The 15,037-nt window shown below is 44.8% G+C and overlaps 1 protein-coding gene across 4 annotated transcripts in view; it reads left to right on the forward strand.

The window, feature by feature from the left end:
- The first annotated feature begins 1,612 nt into the window (after positions 1–1,612).
- LOC113982264 (synuclein alpha interacting protein) overlaps positions 1,613–15,037 on the forward strand; it is a 93,455-nt gene continuing 80,030 nt past the window's right edge. For 3 of the 4 annotated variants that reach the window (XR_005564249.1, XM_027710313.2, XM_027710317.2), the window contains exon 1: positions 1,613–1,781. The gene's annotated coding sequence lies outside the window, so the exon portion shown is untranslated. Of the gene's footprint in view, positions 1,782–2,238; positions 2,260–15,037 lie in introns of those variants that run through there. The other variant, XM_027710315.2, reaches the window with a different exon arrangement.

Genomic DNA, 15,037 nt, shown 5'->3' on the forward strand with positions numbered 1-15,037 from the left:
CCCCCCCCCCTTCAATACCCACAGACATTTTTAAGGTGGTTAAGATAGTATTGCTTCATATAGTTGGTGTTGCACATATACATTAGAATCCATTACTGTAATTCATATTCAAGCTTCTTTTTTACATGTCTTAAAAGTGTAATTTAATAAGAAAGGAATATAACAGCTTTCCATTTCTGGGCAAGAGTGTTAAATAAGCTGCAAATTATTTGAAAATGCATGACTCTGCAGCAGTGAGATAGCTCAAGTAACATATTATGGAGGACTGCGTTTCCTTTCATCTCCAAGTCACAGGGTTCAGATGATAAGCATCTCAAGGTTGGTAGTGTCTGATGACTCTGTGTCAGGATTAAGCAGAATAAGTTTTATGCCCATTAGCCACACTTTGATTAGCACTTTAACTAGAAATCTCTGTAGGAAGAAGAGAGACCCACTGAGTTGGAGCCTAAACTGTTTTCCCCATTTCCAGAGATACTTATCCAGAGCAGTGCTATGTGCTGTCTAATGTGGTACTTGTGGTACTGCTGAGTATGCTCTATGTGTTCTGCAGGCAATAATTTTCCAAAATGCCAAACTAGCATAAATTCACTTATTTTTCCTATATGCATCTCTCGGGCTTTTTTCAGTGCTTTCTCATCAGAGAAAATGAAATATAAGATGTACTGTTTGAAAGGTAAAAGTGCATAAAAGTGAGGGGAAGTGGAAAGGCATGTAAAGGGATACACTTGAGAGACAGGATGGAAAATATGCCTATGAAAAGTAAGGGGGGAAAAAACCCTCAACAAAACAGACTAAATCATAAAGAGTAAAACCAGCCAAAGGTTCACTTTTATGCTCTTCTCCTGCTGCCATCAGGTGCCCATGTGGCAGGGTGTTTCTCTGTTTGGAGGCCTCCTTTCTTCGTGCAGTCCCTGCAGCGCCTGAGGGACAGCCGGCGCGTTTCTGCCCGGCTCAGTGGGCACCTGCAGCGGCTGGGTGCAGGAGCACCCTCGGCAGCTCCGCGTGCTCTCAGCACTGTGGGAGAAAACGCAGGTTCCTCGCCAAGGAAGGTGGGATTAGGTCGATGGAAAGGTGTTCGAGCGTGCCACCGCCTCCATCCTCACGAGCCAGAGGGAAGCAGAAAGACTTTCCAGGTTTTACAGCAGATCAAAATAAAACAAACAAACAACAAAACTCCCCCCCCCCCCCCCCCAACCCATTAAATTTTATTTCAAACAGATGCGAGCGGAATGAACTCGACATGTTCAGGTTCGAGCTCTGCATTTTCGTGTTTTTTTAGCGCAGCACTGTGCCACGCGCGGACGATTTGTCACGACGGCGCAGCGACTTCGGATACCACGGGCATCGCTTCACACGCGCGCAGGACCCGCGGGGCGGGCGGGGGCGGCTCCCGGCGGGACGGGAACCCTGCTCCCACTTCCCAGCACCTCCGCCGGGGCCGCCCCGGGAGCGCGGGGGTCCCGCACAGCCCCCGCCCCCCGGTCACGTGGCAGCGCCCCCCGCATTGTGACGCAGCGGGGCCGGGCGGGGCCGCCCCCCCTTCCCTCCTTCTTCTTCTTCTTCTCCTCCTTCCCTCCTCCTCCTTCTCCCGGCCGCTGGCCGGTGGCAGGACAGAGGCGGAGGGCGGGGCGGGGGAGCCGGGCCGCTGGCGGAGCGCTGCCTGCACCGGCGTAGAGTGGCGGGGGGGCGGCAGCCGAGAGGCGTCACCTGGGTCCTTCCCTGTCTCCATCACCCCGCGGCTGCCGTGGAGCGGCCGCGGCCGAGCGGAGCGCAGGGCTGAGGTGAGGCGAGGGCAGCGGAGCCGTTCGGACGAGGGGCTTTGTTGCCGCCGACAGCACTGTCCCTCGGGGCGGCGGGAGGGGGGCGCGGAGCCGAGCCCGGGGTGTCCCGCGGGGGGTGCGGGTATTGCCGTCCCCCGGGGACGCGGGAGCGGCGCTGCCCGGGCGGCGGGGGACGCGGCCGGGGGGCGGGAGCGGCGAGCGGGGGCCGAGCCCCGGCCCCTGCCAGCCCGCCCCGGGGAAGTGCTTTCCGCATGAAATCAGGGCTGAACGCGGGGGGTTTTGCTGGGGCTGAGCGCATACGTGATGTCAGCCCCGCGATGTGCCGCCGCGAAGCCCTTGTAGCGCGGTGTAAGGCGCTGACACTCGGAGCCGACCCAGATCCACTGCTGCTCTGCTCGGAGCCGGGCGCCCGGGCGGGGACCCGGCTGTCAGCACCCTCCTGTCCCGCTGGGCAAGCCGAAATCTGGAAGAAAATCAAGTAGGAATTGCATGTTTGTAACTGGGGGGAAATAAATGCCAAGTCGTCGGGTAGAAAAACTGTGCCAAGGCTTATACTTGGGTGAGCCCAAAATCGTGTTTTTGCAGCACCAGAGATCAAACCTTTTTCATGCTCGTATCAGTGAGCATTTTTGTGTGAGCAAATGCAGTCTATATGAAGAAGAGCTCGAGGATCAGGTCTGATGGTACTGGATAAAAACCAACTCCCAAACAGTCTGTCTTCATTGTCAGTGTCATCACCTGACGGCACTTTCAATGATTGGCTTAAAGCCACAACTCTTACAGAGATACTAATCAGTCACAACTGCTTTTCAAAAAGTCCCCCCAATCGAAAACCCACCAAAGAACTGCTAGTGCCTGTGCTTCCATGGAAAATCTTGGAAGCATAGCCTCGTTTTACACCTCAGCAATCCAACAGCAAAAGGTAACTGAAAAGAAGTTTTAAAAAATTATGCTTAAGCAAATCACTTGACTATTGGACCCTTTTGTGTTATTTAGATGGCTGAAGAAAGTTATACAATCATAGCATTGGAAAATCAAAATCACTTTATGTCTTGTGCAAATATCACTGGTCCCGCGGCAAGAAGTTATGTAGAATGATGTGCGTGTATTTTAGCCTTGTGCAGCATGCTGTAGCAGACTTTCATGGTGTCCTGCCCTTACTGAATTTAGGAGTTATATGTACTGCATGTGCTTCCAATGAGCCATAAAAAGCTTGACCTTTTGCCTAACTACCACCCATAAACATGAGCTTCTTCAGCCTAAAATCCTCTGCAACTAGCTCATGGGTGAGCTCGTGCCTGTTGAACTTGGTAAGCCACTTCTCTCTTTGTACTGCTAAGCCTGCAAGTCTGCCTGGTGTGATACTGGAGCCATAGTTGGAAGATTTTGCAGGTAAGCTGGAAACCTGTTTTCGAGAGCAGCCTTGGGGAGTTGCTCAAGACACAGTGAGATGTTAAACAGTAAGAAGCACTTTTCATGTATATAAAACAGTTAGAATTTGACCTGCGCAGTTGTCAAGAAGACATTTGCCTCATCACTATAGTTACAATTGGAAAATTGTAACTTTTCCTTTTGGTGTTCCATTAGTTAGCGCAGAGACATACTACCCATGCCCGGTGTGAAAAGGCTCCCTTTGTGAGGTGTGGTATGTCTAATTTCTGCATGTTTTCGTGTGTCAAGACCAGCTTACGCAAACTGATTGTTCCGCTTATCGCAGGCACTGACACTGTCTTAAACTGGCAATTCAGTGATTTTTCAGGTCTCCGTGGTTTCTGGTCTGTGTCATTGATTTAGCATGCTGCAGAAAGCATATGTGGCTTGTAGCTTGTTGAAAAAATGGGTAAAATAGAATTACATCGGAGGACTAACCCAGTGAAGAGTTACTCCAAATCCGAGGAGCCTATTAAAAAAACCCTCCAGTAGTCCAGTGTGGGCTACTCAAAATGCTTTAAGTGGCATTTTGGCATAAGGAGATGGACAGTGTTTCAGGTTCTATAGAAGTTCTGTAGAAGGTAGTAAAAGTTGTATAGAAGATAGTAAATCAGATTAGATAGAAGCTGCTCCTCTTCTTAATGTTTTTTTCTCTAGTGACAGCAACATGGCAAGTTAAGTATGACATGAGTTCTTTGGGGCCAGCTTCTGAGTTTACAAAGTGCTGCATGTAAAAAAAAGTAGACTTCTTGGACAAAGGTGACTATGCGATATTTTGGGAGATTCTGTCCCTTCATGAAGTACTGTGAATAAGTGATAGGTAATTTTTTTTTTCATGAATGAGAAACTGTGATCCCAAATATTATGTATTTTGTAACCACTTTTTGTCCAGACATCAGCAGAACTTGAAAAACTAGGAAGTGCCCCTCTGCTTCCCAATTGTGCGATCTTCCTGGGAGCCAATACTTGTTCCCATGCAGACTCCATAGGTGCAAGAAGTCTTCATCCCACACACGTATGAGAAGGGATACCACCCACACTGGTGCAGCTCTCTTCCTCACACAGTCTCCTTCCAGGATGTCCCAGACCCCTGTTGTATCTACACCCACAGCAACTCTGTTCTTCTTGGACACTTGTCTGATTAGAAACAGGAAGGGGTAAGTGGGACGGCCCTGCTGTGGCCACTATAGTTTTGTGCTCTGAAGTGGAGACGCGCGTGTAATGTTGCCTCCATGTGTGACAAGATGCCAGCAAGAAAGGAGGAGCACACAGCCAGAGGCAGGCTGATGGGGGTTATTCAGCTGTCATGACCAGCAGCACAAAATTTACATTGGCAGTAGTTGTGACATCGTTCGGTGTCATGTGTGCATGGAGTGGTGATGCCGCATCTCATGAGCACAAAGACCGGTAGTTCCAGCAGCCTTTGTGGAATGCAGCAAGTTATTTCCCTCATCTGGCTTTTAAATGTTTCAGTGGACTAGATGAGATGTGCAGCACAGCTTTATTTCCAGCCTTGCCTGTCTCTGATTACCTGCATGAAGCTCCAGAAGCAGCCCATGAATCATGAGCAAAGAGGGGAAGAGAAGGGAGCAATTACCCTTTTTGTTTCAGTTTTATTAGGATAAACCTACATCTCTTTCAGGCTACAGTTGAAAGTAAAATGTCAGGAGAAGAATATGCTTATCCTTCCTTATGCAGCCATGATAATTATAGTTAATGCCAAGTAAAATAAACAAAAGTTTGTATTTTTCAGGTGAAAGTCTTTGTAAGGAATCCACTTGCCAATGCTTTACTATGCATTGCTTAGAAAATACAGCAATTTTGTAGAGTTGAAATATATATGTTCCTTGTCAAGATTAAAAATATGTTAGAAAAAGTTGAGAAGTGTTGGATTTTGGAGGGGCAAATAGTTCTTCTCGACTGTTGTCAGAATAGGGCCATAACTAAACTAAACTAAAGGAAATAGTGCTTAAATTATTGGCAAGAGGACTTGGAGTAGCATTGTGTCTGCGCTCCCTCTTTTTCTGGCAGATCTCTTTTTCTCAAAGGAGGCAGAGAAGATAGGCTTACATGGAGCAGGTGCAGAGAAAACACAAGAGAATTTCTCTTTAAATGCAAATATGGTTCTACAATAGGTTTATATGCACCATGGAACCATTGGAAACAAGAAAATAGAACATATGCATCAGATACTTTATTGATTTAAGATCCTAAGAGAGCTTTAAAGTGAGTGGGGAAAATAATTAACTATTTTGGTAGAAATGTCATCCGCCACTTCCCTGTCTAAGGTGGAACTGTGATTTCATCCTCTAAGATAAAGCTCTAAGTGATTCGGGGATCTGAAGATCTTAGAGTTATCAAAGAGAAGTACAATTGAGCCACTATAGTTTGGCAGTCAGGGCAATCCTCCATTATGTATATTTTGTTGTATGTTAAGGGGTGTTTGCAAAAGCTTACTTTGAACATGAATGGGGTTGATTTGCACTTTTTAAAGAATTATTGAGCGATGCTTGAAAATGTGTTTTTCCTCATTAAAGCATAGCATTAGGTTTGTAAGGTTTGCTGTAAGCATTTCCTTTTCAGTTCTGTTTCTTCCTCAGTTCTTGTTTGCAGTCAAACTGCTGGCATTATTTTTGTTTATACCAGAGAAAAAAGCATTGTTTTACTTATCTTTTAAACTCAATACAGTGTATTATTATATGACCTCTCCTTATATATAAATCCGCCCTCCCTTTCCCCTTCTGCTTTATTGTTACTGTATCAGTCTGGAACATTCCATTTAAAATGTAATTCTAATCAGGAACTTAGCACTTCCCTTCAACCCCCCCCATTTTAGCCAACTTGTTTACATCTTTGAGTAAAAATCAAGCTGTGCTACATAGCTTTCTTGGAACAGGCTGCCCAAAGAGGTTGTGAAGTCTCCTTCCTGGGAATATTCAAAACCAGCCTGGACATGATCCTGTGCAATCTGCTCTGGGTGAACTTGCTTTATTGGGGGGATTGGATTTGATGATCTCCAAAGGTCCCTTTCAACCCCAGCTATTCTGTGATTCTCTGATGTGCGTAACAGGGGCATGCACGTGATTGTGATTTGAAGCTACACTGCTCTGATGGTTATCCATCCATTTAGCTCTTTTGCAGGATCTGGCCACACTGACTGTTTTTTTTTTTTTTTTTTTTTTTTTTTTTTTTTTTTAAGAATTAGGAAATGCTTTTAACTGTCCAGACTAACAACATATAACTGTTGCCATGCTTATATGTGCATGTACCTACCTCGTGTTCTTGTTTACTAAAATACAGCTCTAAATATCCTGCCTTTTATATGCTATTCTGTCAGTTCCAGTTGAGTCCCAGCAGTAAATATATGAAGAGCCCAAGTTGCTTTTGAATTGGCTCAAGATTCTAAATATTGAAGACACTTATTGAATATTTGTAAAAGCTATCTCCAAGATGTTTTTAAAAGCAAACAAGCACCAAACAAAATGAAGCAGAATATATTTGGGAAATAGTGTACACAGAAGCAGAAGAGTGCTGAGGGTAAATGAACTGTGTCACATTCCCTGACCCACACTTCTGTTGTTCTAAGTCTAAGTGTACTTGTTTTTCCTCTTTGTACATGCAAAGAGTCTTAAGGTATGTGTTTGAATTATGTTAATTTCTGAGATATTATCATTTTGCAAACTCATATGTTGAATACTGGATAAAGCACAATATTTATGCTTGTTGCTAGGACATGGGCAAAAACTTACCTTGAGTTACAGAATGGAATTACCAGGAAATGGAGTTATACTTACGTCATTAATTACTTGCTTTTCATTAACGTTGAAATTCTGACAGGCTTGGTGCTGTGACCACTTCCTGGGTGAAGAACCTTCACCCTCTGGTTGAAGAACCTTTTTCTGATATCCAGTCTAAAGAAAGCTTCCCTGACACAGCTCTATGCAGTTCTCTTGGGTCCTGTCACTGGTCACCACAGAGAAGAGATCAGTGCCTGTCCCTCCTCTTCCCCTTGTGAGGAAGCTGTAGGCTGCAATGAGATCTCCCCTGTCTCCTCTTCTGCAGGCCGAACAGACCAAGTGACCTCAGATGCTCCTCCTATGGCTTCCCCTCTAGGCCCTTCATCAGCTTTTTAGCCCTTCTTTGGACACCCTTTAATAGCTTTAGATCCTTCTTATATTGTGGTGCCCAAAACTGCACAGTACTCAAGGTGAGGCTTCACCAGCACAGAGCAGAGTGGGAAAATCACCACCCTTGGCTGGCTGGCGATGCTGCAGCTGATGTACCTCAGGACACTGGGTATTGTTCTTTCGATGGTAAGAACTGAGAGTAGTGCTCATGTAGGTATTAAATTGACATTTTTAAGGTAGAGGAATGCTTCCCTGTGCTTGTTGCACCCCAGGATATAATTGATCCTTTTTTGACTGCCAGGACACATTGCTGACTCATAGTGAAGTTGCCATCAAGCAGAACCCTCAGGTCCTGTTCCACAGTGCCTCTCATTCCTTCTCCAGCCACTTGTTCCCCAGTCTGTCCCTACATCTGGGGTTGCCCTGTCTCAGGTGCAGAATCAGACACTTGCCCTTGTTAAATTTCATCTGGTTGGTGATTGCCCAGCCCTCTAATTTGTCAGGGTGTCCTTTCAAAGGAGTCAGCAGCTTCTCCCAATTTGGTGGAAGTTGCCAGGACAGCAGTGCTTGGTGACTGGAAATTTCGCTATGATTAAGTGCTGAGGTGCCCAAGTCCAGACAGCTAACTGAAGCACAACTTTGCATGTGCTTACAGTTTCCAGAGAGACAGGCAACAACAAAGGATTTTTATCCCTGCACCTAGAACTTTCTGTATTTTGCTAACTTGCTTCTTCCCACGGTAAATTAACCCATGAGTAATTAACCCCTGCTGCTGCGATCCAATTCCTACCAGAGCTTTAAATGTCTGAGTCAACACTAGCTTATGTGTCTTTATACTCTCCTGGTAAGGCAGCTAAGCGTGCTGAATAACTGCATTCCTTCCTAACTTGTCTTCTGGTTGTCATTTAGCAAAATGCACACAAAATCTCCCCAGAGTGAATCATTTATTACACAGTCAGTTCAAGAACATATGTAGATCCCTTTGGTCACTTGCTGGACAAATGGTAGTAAGCCATTCTTGAGAGAATGCAGTGTCTGTAGTAGTCTGTCGCTAGTAGAGGATGTAGTGGTACAGCTGTGCAGCAAACCAGTGTTTGGGGAGAGGAGGTCCTGAATCCATAGGACTTTATCAGCTCCTGGCTTTTTGCCTCACAGTAAGTTCTACCCCTGGTAAAGGTGTTGTTGGTATCTTGATGTTCTTCTGAAATCACTGGCCTTGAACCAGTAGATAACTGAGGGGAGACCTCATTGCAGTGTACAACTTCCTTGTGAGAGGAAGAAGCATGCAGGCAGGGATCTCTTGTCTGTGGTGACCAGTGACAGAACATGATGGAGTGGCCTGAAGTTGTGTTAAGGGAGGTTTAGGATGGATATTAGGAAAAGGTTCTTCACCCAGAGGGTAGTTGGATGCTGGAACAGGCTCGCCAGGGAAGTGGTCACAGCATCAAGTTTGACAGTTTCAAGAAGCATTTGGACAATACTCTCAGGCACATGGTGTGACTCTTGGGAATGGTCCTGTGCAGGGCCGGAAGTTGGACTTGATGATCCTTGTGGGTCCCTTCCAACTAGGCATATTCTGTGATTGTGTAACTAATATACCTGCTTCAGTTAGGGCTTCAGAATCCAGCTAATGCATGAATAGGAATGAGTGCTGTTTACAGGTAACACGATTGTCTCCATCTGCCTGTAGAGTGTAACAGTGTCTCTTCCTCAGAGGTAAAGCTCAGTGAGTTGCTGAACGTGAAGGTTCAGGTTAACCTGGCCTGACTTTGCAAATCCCCACAGGAAAGGCCAACCAACATGTGTTACAGTGTACTCCAGGAGTACAAGGGAAGGAGGTTCTGCAGAGGACAGAATTAGCACAGCTAATAGAATTTAACAAAATGGACACTCTCTAGCATATGTTCCTCATCAGGTCTCATACGCTTTACAGTAGACTTCCAGACTTTTCGTTTTGCAAATGCAGTTTTTAGATGAACATATCTACAGTAGCTCTATTTTTGGATGTGTCTACACTGCAATCGAGTAGTGTGATTGCAGGACATGCAGACAGCTCTGTAATAGCTTTGATCTATATGTGATATGAAGACATGCCAGCCTAGACTTAAGAGAGGGCTTTGCAAGCCTTCTGGACAGATTGTTAAACCATGCTGAAGTCTACTTTCATCTGTCTCCACTGCTATTTTTAACTGTGCTCTCTCGATTTGCACTATCGTGGATACTCCTACACACGGTGACATAATTGACAACTGCATGCCCACTGCTTTGCCGCAACCTTGTTGGTGGATGCTCTGCATCTGGACTTGTGTTTCTTTTTCTTTGTACTGACACAGTCTTCATTTCTTTTCCACTGAGTTTAATTGACTATTTCACTATATAGTTCCTCTCTGTAAGGAATTATAGAATGGGCAGTGGAGTGTAGGAGAGATTTCTGACAATTTTGCACTCCAAAAATTAATTTTAGAGTCCCTATTCTAAATTTGATTGTTAAGCTCAACCTTAAAGAACCTTCGGATCCAGGCCACACATTTTTGCAAGAGTTAAAATCCAGATGAGAGACCAGGTTGAAGTGGTGTTAGAAAGTGAGCATTTTAAAATGTCCTTTATCAAAGCACTGAATCTAGACCACAGGGAAAAAAAGAAGTGAAATTATATGAAAAATATCAGCAATAACAGTAAGATCACTATAATATATAAAACACAATCCAACTCTGTTAAAAAGGCTTTGAGTGTGCTTTTAAGAGAAGTAATGTGTATGAGTTTTGAACATTTCAAAGAAAATCCCAGCAATACCAAGAGTTTCTTGTTGTTTTGGTTTGTGGGGTTCTTTTATTGGTTTGTTTGTTTCATTGCTGGGGCATTTGCAGTTTTTGCTTTTTTTAATTTATGTAGTAAGCATTATTTTTGGTTTGACAGACAGATTAGTTGTTAAATTATGCCACATGCTTGTCAATGAAGTGTACTTCCAATTAAGGTAGCTTGTTGTATGAGTAAAGTTTGACGACAAGTATACTTTTAGTATTTTTTAATTCAGAAATAGACTCTCCTTTCCTTCTTAAGAACCAACCAACCAACCAAAAAAACCCTGCAGAGAACTGCAAAATTGATCTATATCTAAGGATATATTCTGAAAATACCCATTGAGTATCCAGTTCTTTTACTGGACAATTTTCATGCTATTTAACAAAGACAAGGGAGAAAACATGGTTTGAAAAGTGAAGTTAGGATATAAAAGGATTAATTCATGCAAATTTTTTTCATGGCACAAAAATATTTCACATAAGAGTGAATACTGTCAAACAGTGGAATACAAAATAGATTCTAATAAAGCATGTGTTATGTGACGAGGCATGCTTTAGAGGAGTAGCATGAGCTTTTTAGCCTGGTGGAATGCTGCAACTTACTTGTCTGCCAAGAAAATATGTTGTTTCTAGATAAATGCTTAAACTGAAATAAATAAAATCTTCTCTTATCTTTTAGTAGACACTTCTTTAAAAGAAGTACTTCTTAGGCCTGTCCTTGACACCTTTCTGAGGAAAAAGAATAGTGTTAGTTCACTGGATGCTATGCAAGAATGCAAGCTAAGCCTGGTTCTAGCACCACGTGGTCTTGAATAAATGGCTCAAGTCTTTTCACCTATAAAATTGGAAGAAAATATAATAGGGAACCACAAATTGTCAATAGAAACATCTTTTTGTACTATGGAGATCTAACAGTTTTTTGTTTTGAGAAAGATTCATTGTTCGTGTTGAACAGCTCCAGCATCTTCAAACTATGAGACTCAGTGTATTTCCCATGGTGTACTTAGTCTTTCTCAGACCCCTCCATAATCCTGCATAATGCTGGGGGCATTATGTAGTCCCACGGGACTGTTCTCTACACACCTTGTGTGCTGGAAGCAAAGAACTGTTTCTTCTGGTTAAACCTCCTTGGAAAAAAACCCAAAACCAAACCATAATTGGAAATTACATGAATAGTTAGCAGATTTGCAATGGTTACAAAGTCAGGTGCTTATAAGGTAAAAAATGTGAGAACTGCTTCATGATGTCCTTGCTCTTCCCCTTTTTGGCAAGTTGCATGGTGGTCAAGAATGTTTAGTAGACATCCTTGGCTCATTTACTAATGGAGCTGGAATACACATAGACAACAGGGTAAAGAAACAATCATCACAAAGTGGTGGGTGTTGGAAGGAACCTTAAATACCATCTAGTTCCAGCCGCTCTGCCATGGGCAGGGACACTTTCCACTAGACCAGGTTGCTTAAAGCCCCATCCAACCTGGCCTTGAACACTTCCAGGGATGGGACATCCACTAATGCACTAGGCAACCTGTTTCAGTGCCTCACCACCCTCACAGGGAAGAATTCTTCCTAGCATCCAATCTAAACCTGCTGTCCTTTAGTTTAAAACTCTTGTTCTTTGTTTTATCTCTATAAGCCCTTCTTTAAAATCCCTCTCCAGCTTTCTTGTAGGCCTTCAGGTGGAAGATCTCCTTGGAGCCTTCTCACCTACAGGTGAGATCTCCTTGGAGCCTTCTCCTCTGCAAACTGAACAATCCCAATTCTTTTACAAGATATGCTCCATCCCTCCAATCATCTTTGTAGCCTTCTTATGGATTTAATCCTACAAGTCCATGTCTTCTTTTCTGTTCTGAGGACCCCAGAGCTGGATGCAGCAGCTCAGGTGGGGTCTCACAAGGCTGGAATAAAGGGGCAGAATCACGTCCCTCGACCTTCTGCCCACTCTTCTTTTGATGCAGCCCAGGATGCAACTGGCTTTCTGGGCTGTCGGGTGCACACTGCAGGGTCACATCCAGTGTCTCATCCACCAGCAATCCCAAGTCCTTCTTGCTGCTACTCGCAATCCCTCCATCCCTCAGCCTGTGTTGGTACCAGGGGTTGCCCCAGCTCAGGTGCAGCATCTTGCACTTGGCCTCTTTGAACCTCATGAAGGTCCCATGGACCCACTTGAGCTTGTCCAGGTCCCTCTGGATGGCATCCTGACTTTCAAGTGCGTCAAAAGGACTGGTCAGTTTAGTGTCCTCTGCAGCCTTGCTGAGGGTGTACTAGATCCCTTTATGTATGTCATTAATGAAGATATTAAATAACATTGGTCCCAATACAGACCACTGAGGGCACCACTTGTCACCGGCATCCATCTGGACACTAAGCTGTTGACCACCACTCTCTGGATTTGATTATCTGACCAATTCATCAGACAGTCCATCCCTATCTCTCCAGTTTAGAGAAAAGGATGTTGTGGGGGACTATGAGGTCCAGATAAATTACATCCTCTGTTCTTTTGTTGTCCACCGATGGAATCACCCCATCGTAAAAGCCACTTGGTTGGTCAGGCAGGACTTGCCCTTGGTGAAGCTGTGCTGGCCATCTAGAATCACCTCCCCATGTCTTCCACATGCCATAGTAAAGCTTCTAGGGGGATCTGTTCCATGATCTTCCCAGGCACAGAGGTGAGGCTGACAGGTCAGTAGCTCCCAGGGTCCTCCTTTCTACCGATTTTAAAGATGGGTACGTTTCCCCTTTTCCAGTCACCTGGGACTTCAACTGACTGCCCTGACTTTCAAATATCATGGAGGGTGGCTTGGCAACTACAATACGGAGGACCTGGTTACACAGAACACGGATATGGTGGAAGTACTGAATGCATTTTTTACCTCAGTCTTTACTAGCAAGCCTGGCCTTCAGGGTGGAAAGGTTGGAGCAAGGAAGATATACCCTTGGTAGAAGAGGATCACGGCAAGGAATACTTCAGGAAACTGGTCATAAGTAAATCCACAGACCCTGATGGGATGCATCCGTGAGTTCTGAGGGAGCTGTCATTGTGAGGCCACTTTCAATAGCCCTTGATAAATTATGGTAACTGGGAGAAGTACGTGAAGGCTGGAGGAAAGCAAATATATTCCTATCTTCAAGAAACACAGGAAGGAGGACCCAGTGAACTACAGGCCAGACAGCCTCATCTCAATCCCTGAGAAGAGGCTGGAGAAGCTAATCCTGGAAACCATTTCCAGGCACATGAAAAACAAGAAAATCATCAGCCATAGTCAGCATGGTGAGGAAGTTATACTTGATCAACTCAATAAACTTTTATGATGAAATCTCTAGCGTGGTAGATGAGGGAAGAGCAGTGAATGGTGTCTACCCAGACTTTAGTGAGGCCTTTGACACTGTCTTCTAGAAGATCCTCACAGAGAAGCTGTCTGTATACAGACTGGAAAAGCAGGCAGTGAGGTGGCTTGAAAATGGGCTGTATGTTGTTAGCAATGAAACAAAATCTAGTTGGAGACCAGTGACTAGCAGTGTATCCCAGGGGTCAAATCTTGTTTAACATCATCGTTAATGATCTGGATGGTGGGGCACAGTGCACCCTCAGCACATCAGCAGTGGCACATAGGCCAGAGTGGTGTTCTGCCAGTCAGAGGGATCTGTAAGGGCTGGAGAAGCAGACAGACAGTAACCTCATGTTACTGCACTGAAGAGCAAAGCCCTGCATCAGGGGAGGAACAACCCCATGCACCAATATATGTTGGAGGCCACCCAGCTGATAAGCAGCTTGGCAGAAAAGACCCTGGTGCTAATTTTCAGGAAAGTTAATGTTTGCAGTAAAATTGCTAGAAGTTTTTTTAACAATATTTGTTGAACAGGTTGAACATGAGTGGCAGTGTGCCCTTTTGGCAAAGGCGGTGAATGGTATTCTGGTCAGCACTGGACAGGGTATGTCCAGCAGGTCAAGGAAGCTAAGCCATCCCCTCTATTCAGCAGAGTGAAAAGAGAGGCAACAGGTGCAGTGCTGTGTCCAGTGCTGGACTTCCCAGTATGAGTGACATGAGACTGGAGAGAGTCCAATAAAGGGCCGTAAAAATGAATAAGCGATTGAAGCATTTCATGTGAGGAAAAGGTGAGCGGTCTGGGACTGTTCAGCTTGGAGAAGGAAACCCGAGGCAGAAATCTTGTCAATATATAAAAAATACCCACTGGTAGGGTACAAGGAGAACTGAGCCAAGCTCTTCCCAGTCGCGTCCAGAGAGAGAAAAAGGGGCGACAGACACAAACTGATACACAGGAGGTCCCTTCTGAATATCAGGAAACATTTTTTCACTGTCAGAGTGACCAAGCACTGGCACAGGTTGCACAGAGCGGTTGTAGAGTCTCCATCCTTGGGGATACTCGAAAGCCATCTAGATGCAGTCCTGGGCAACTGGCTCTAGCTGATGGTGCTTGAGCAGGGGTTTGGACCGGATGACCTCCAGAGCTCCTTTCCAATCTCAACTGTTTTGTGATTCTGTGAAACACTATGAAAAGAAGAGACAAGGCAACAGTGAATAGCCTGTGTCTCTGCCTCTGTGGTGGTAGCCTTGTGTGTTGCTAAGCATGAAAACCAAATCGTTATATGGCTGATAGCCGTGAAAGCCATGTGCTTTCATATTTAGGTTGTCTGCACTGAGCCTTGTGGTGTTGGACACATACATGAAATGAACTGCAGTGAGAGCTGTCTCCCACTTCTGACAGTGATCAGTACAGTCTGGAGATGTGGACAAATACACAGGAAATCCCATGTGCTCCCATGTTTCTCATCCTGGCCTCTTTGCTGTTATTCTGTGGCTTCCTGTAAGCACCTTTGTCTGTGTTTCAAATTTCTAGGTAGGGATAATAATGCTTTCTCATCCTGTAGTGGAGAC

The sequence above is a fragment of the Pipra filicauda genome, unplaced genomic scaffold (assembly GCF_003945595.2).
Source record: "Pipra filicauda isolate LSUMZ 115617 unplaced genomic scaffold, ASM394559v2 scaffold29_size4552773_pilon, whole genome shotgun sequence".
NCBI classification, from domain to species: domain Eukaryota; kingdom Metazoa; phylum Chordata; class Aves; order Passeriformes; family Pipridae; genus Pipra; species Pipra filicauda.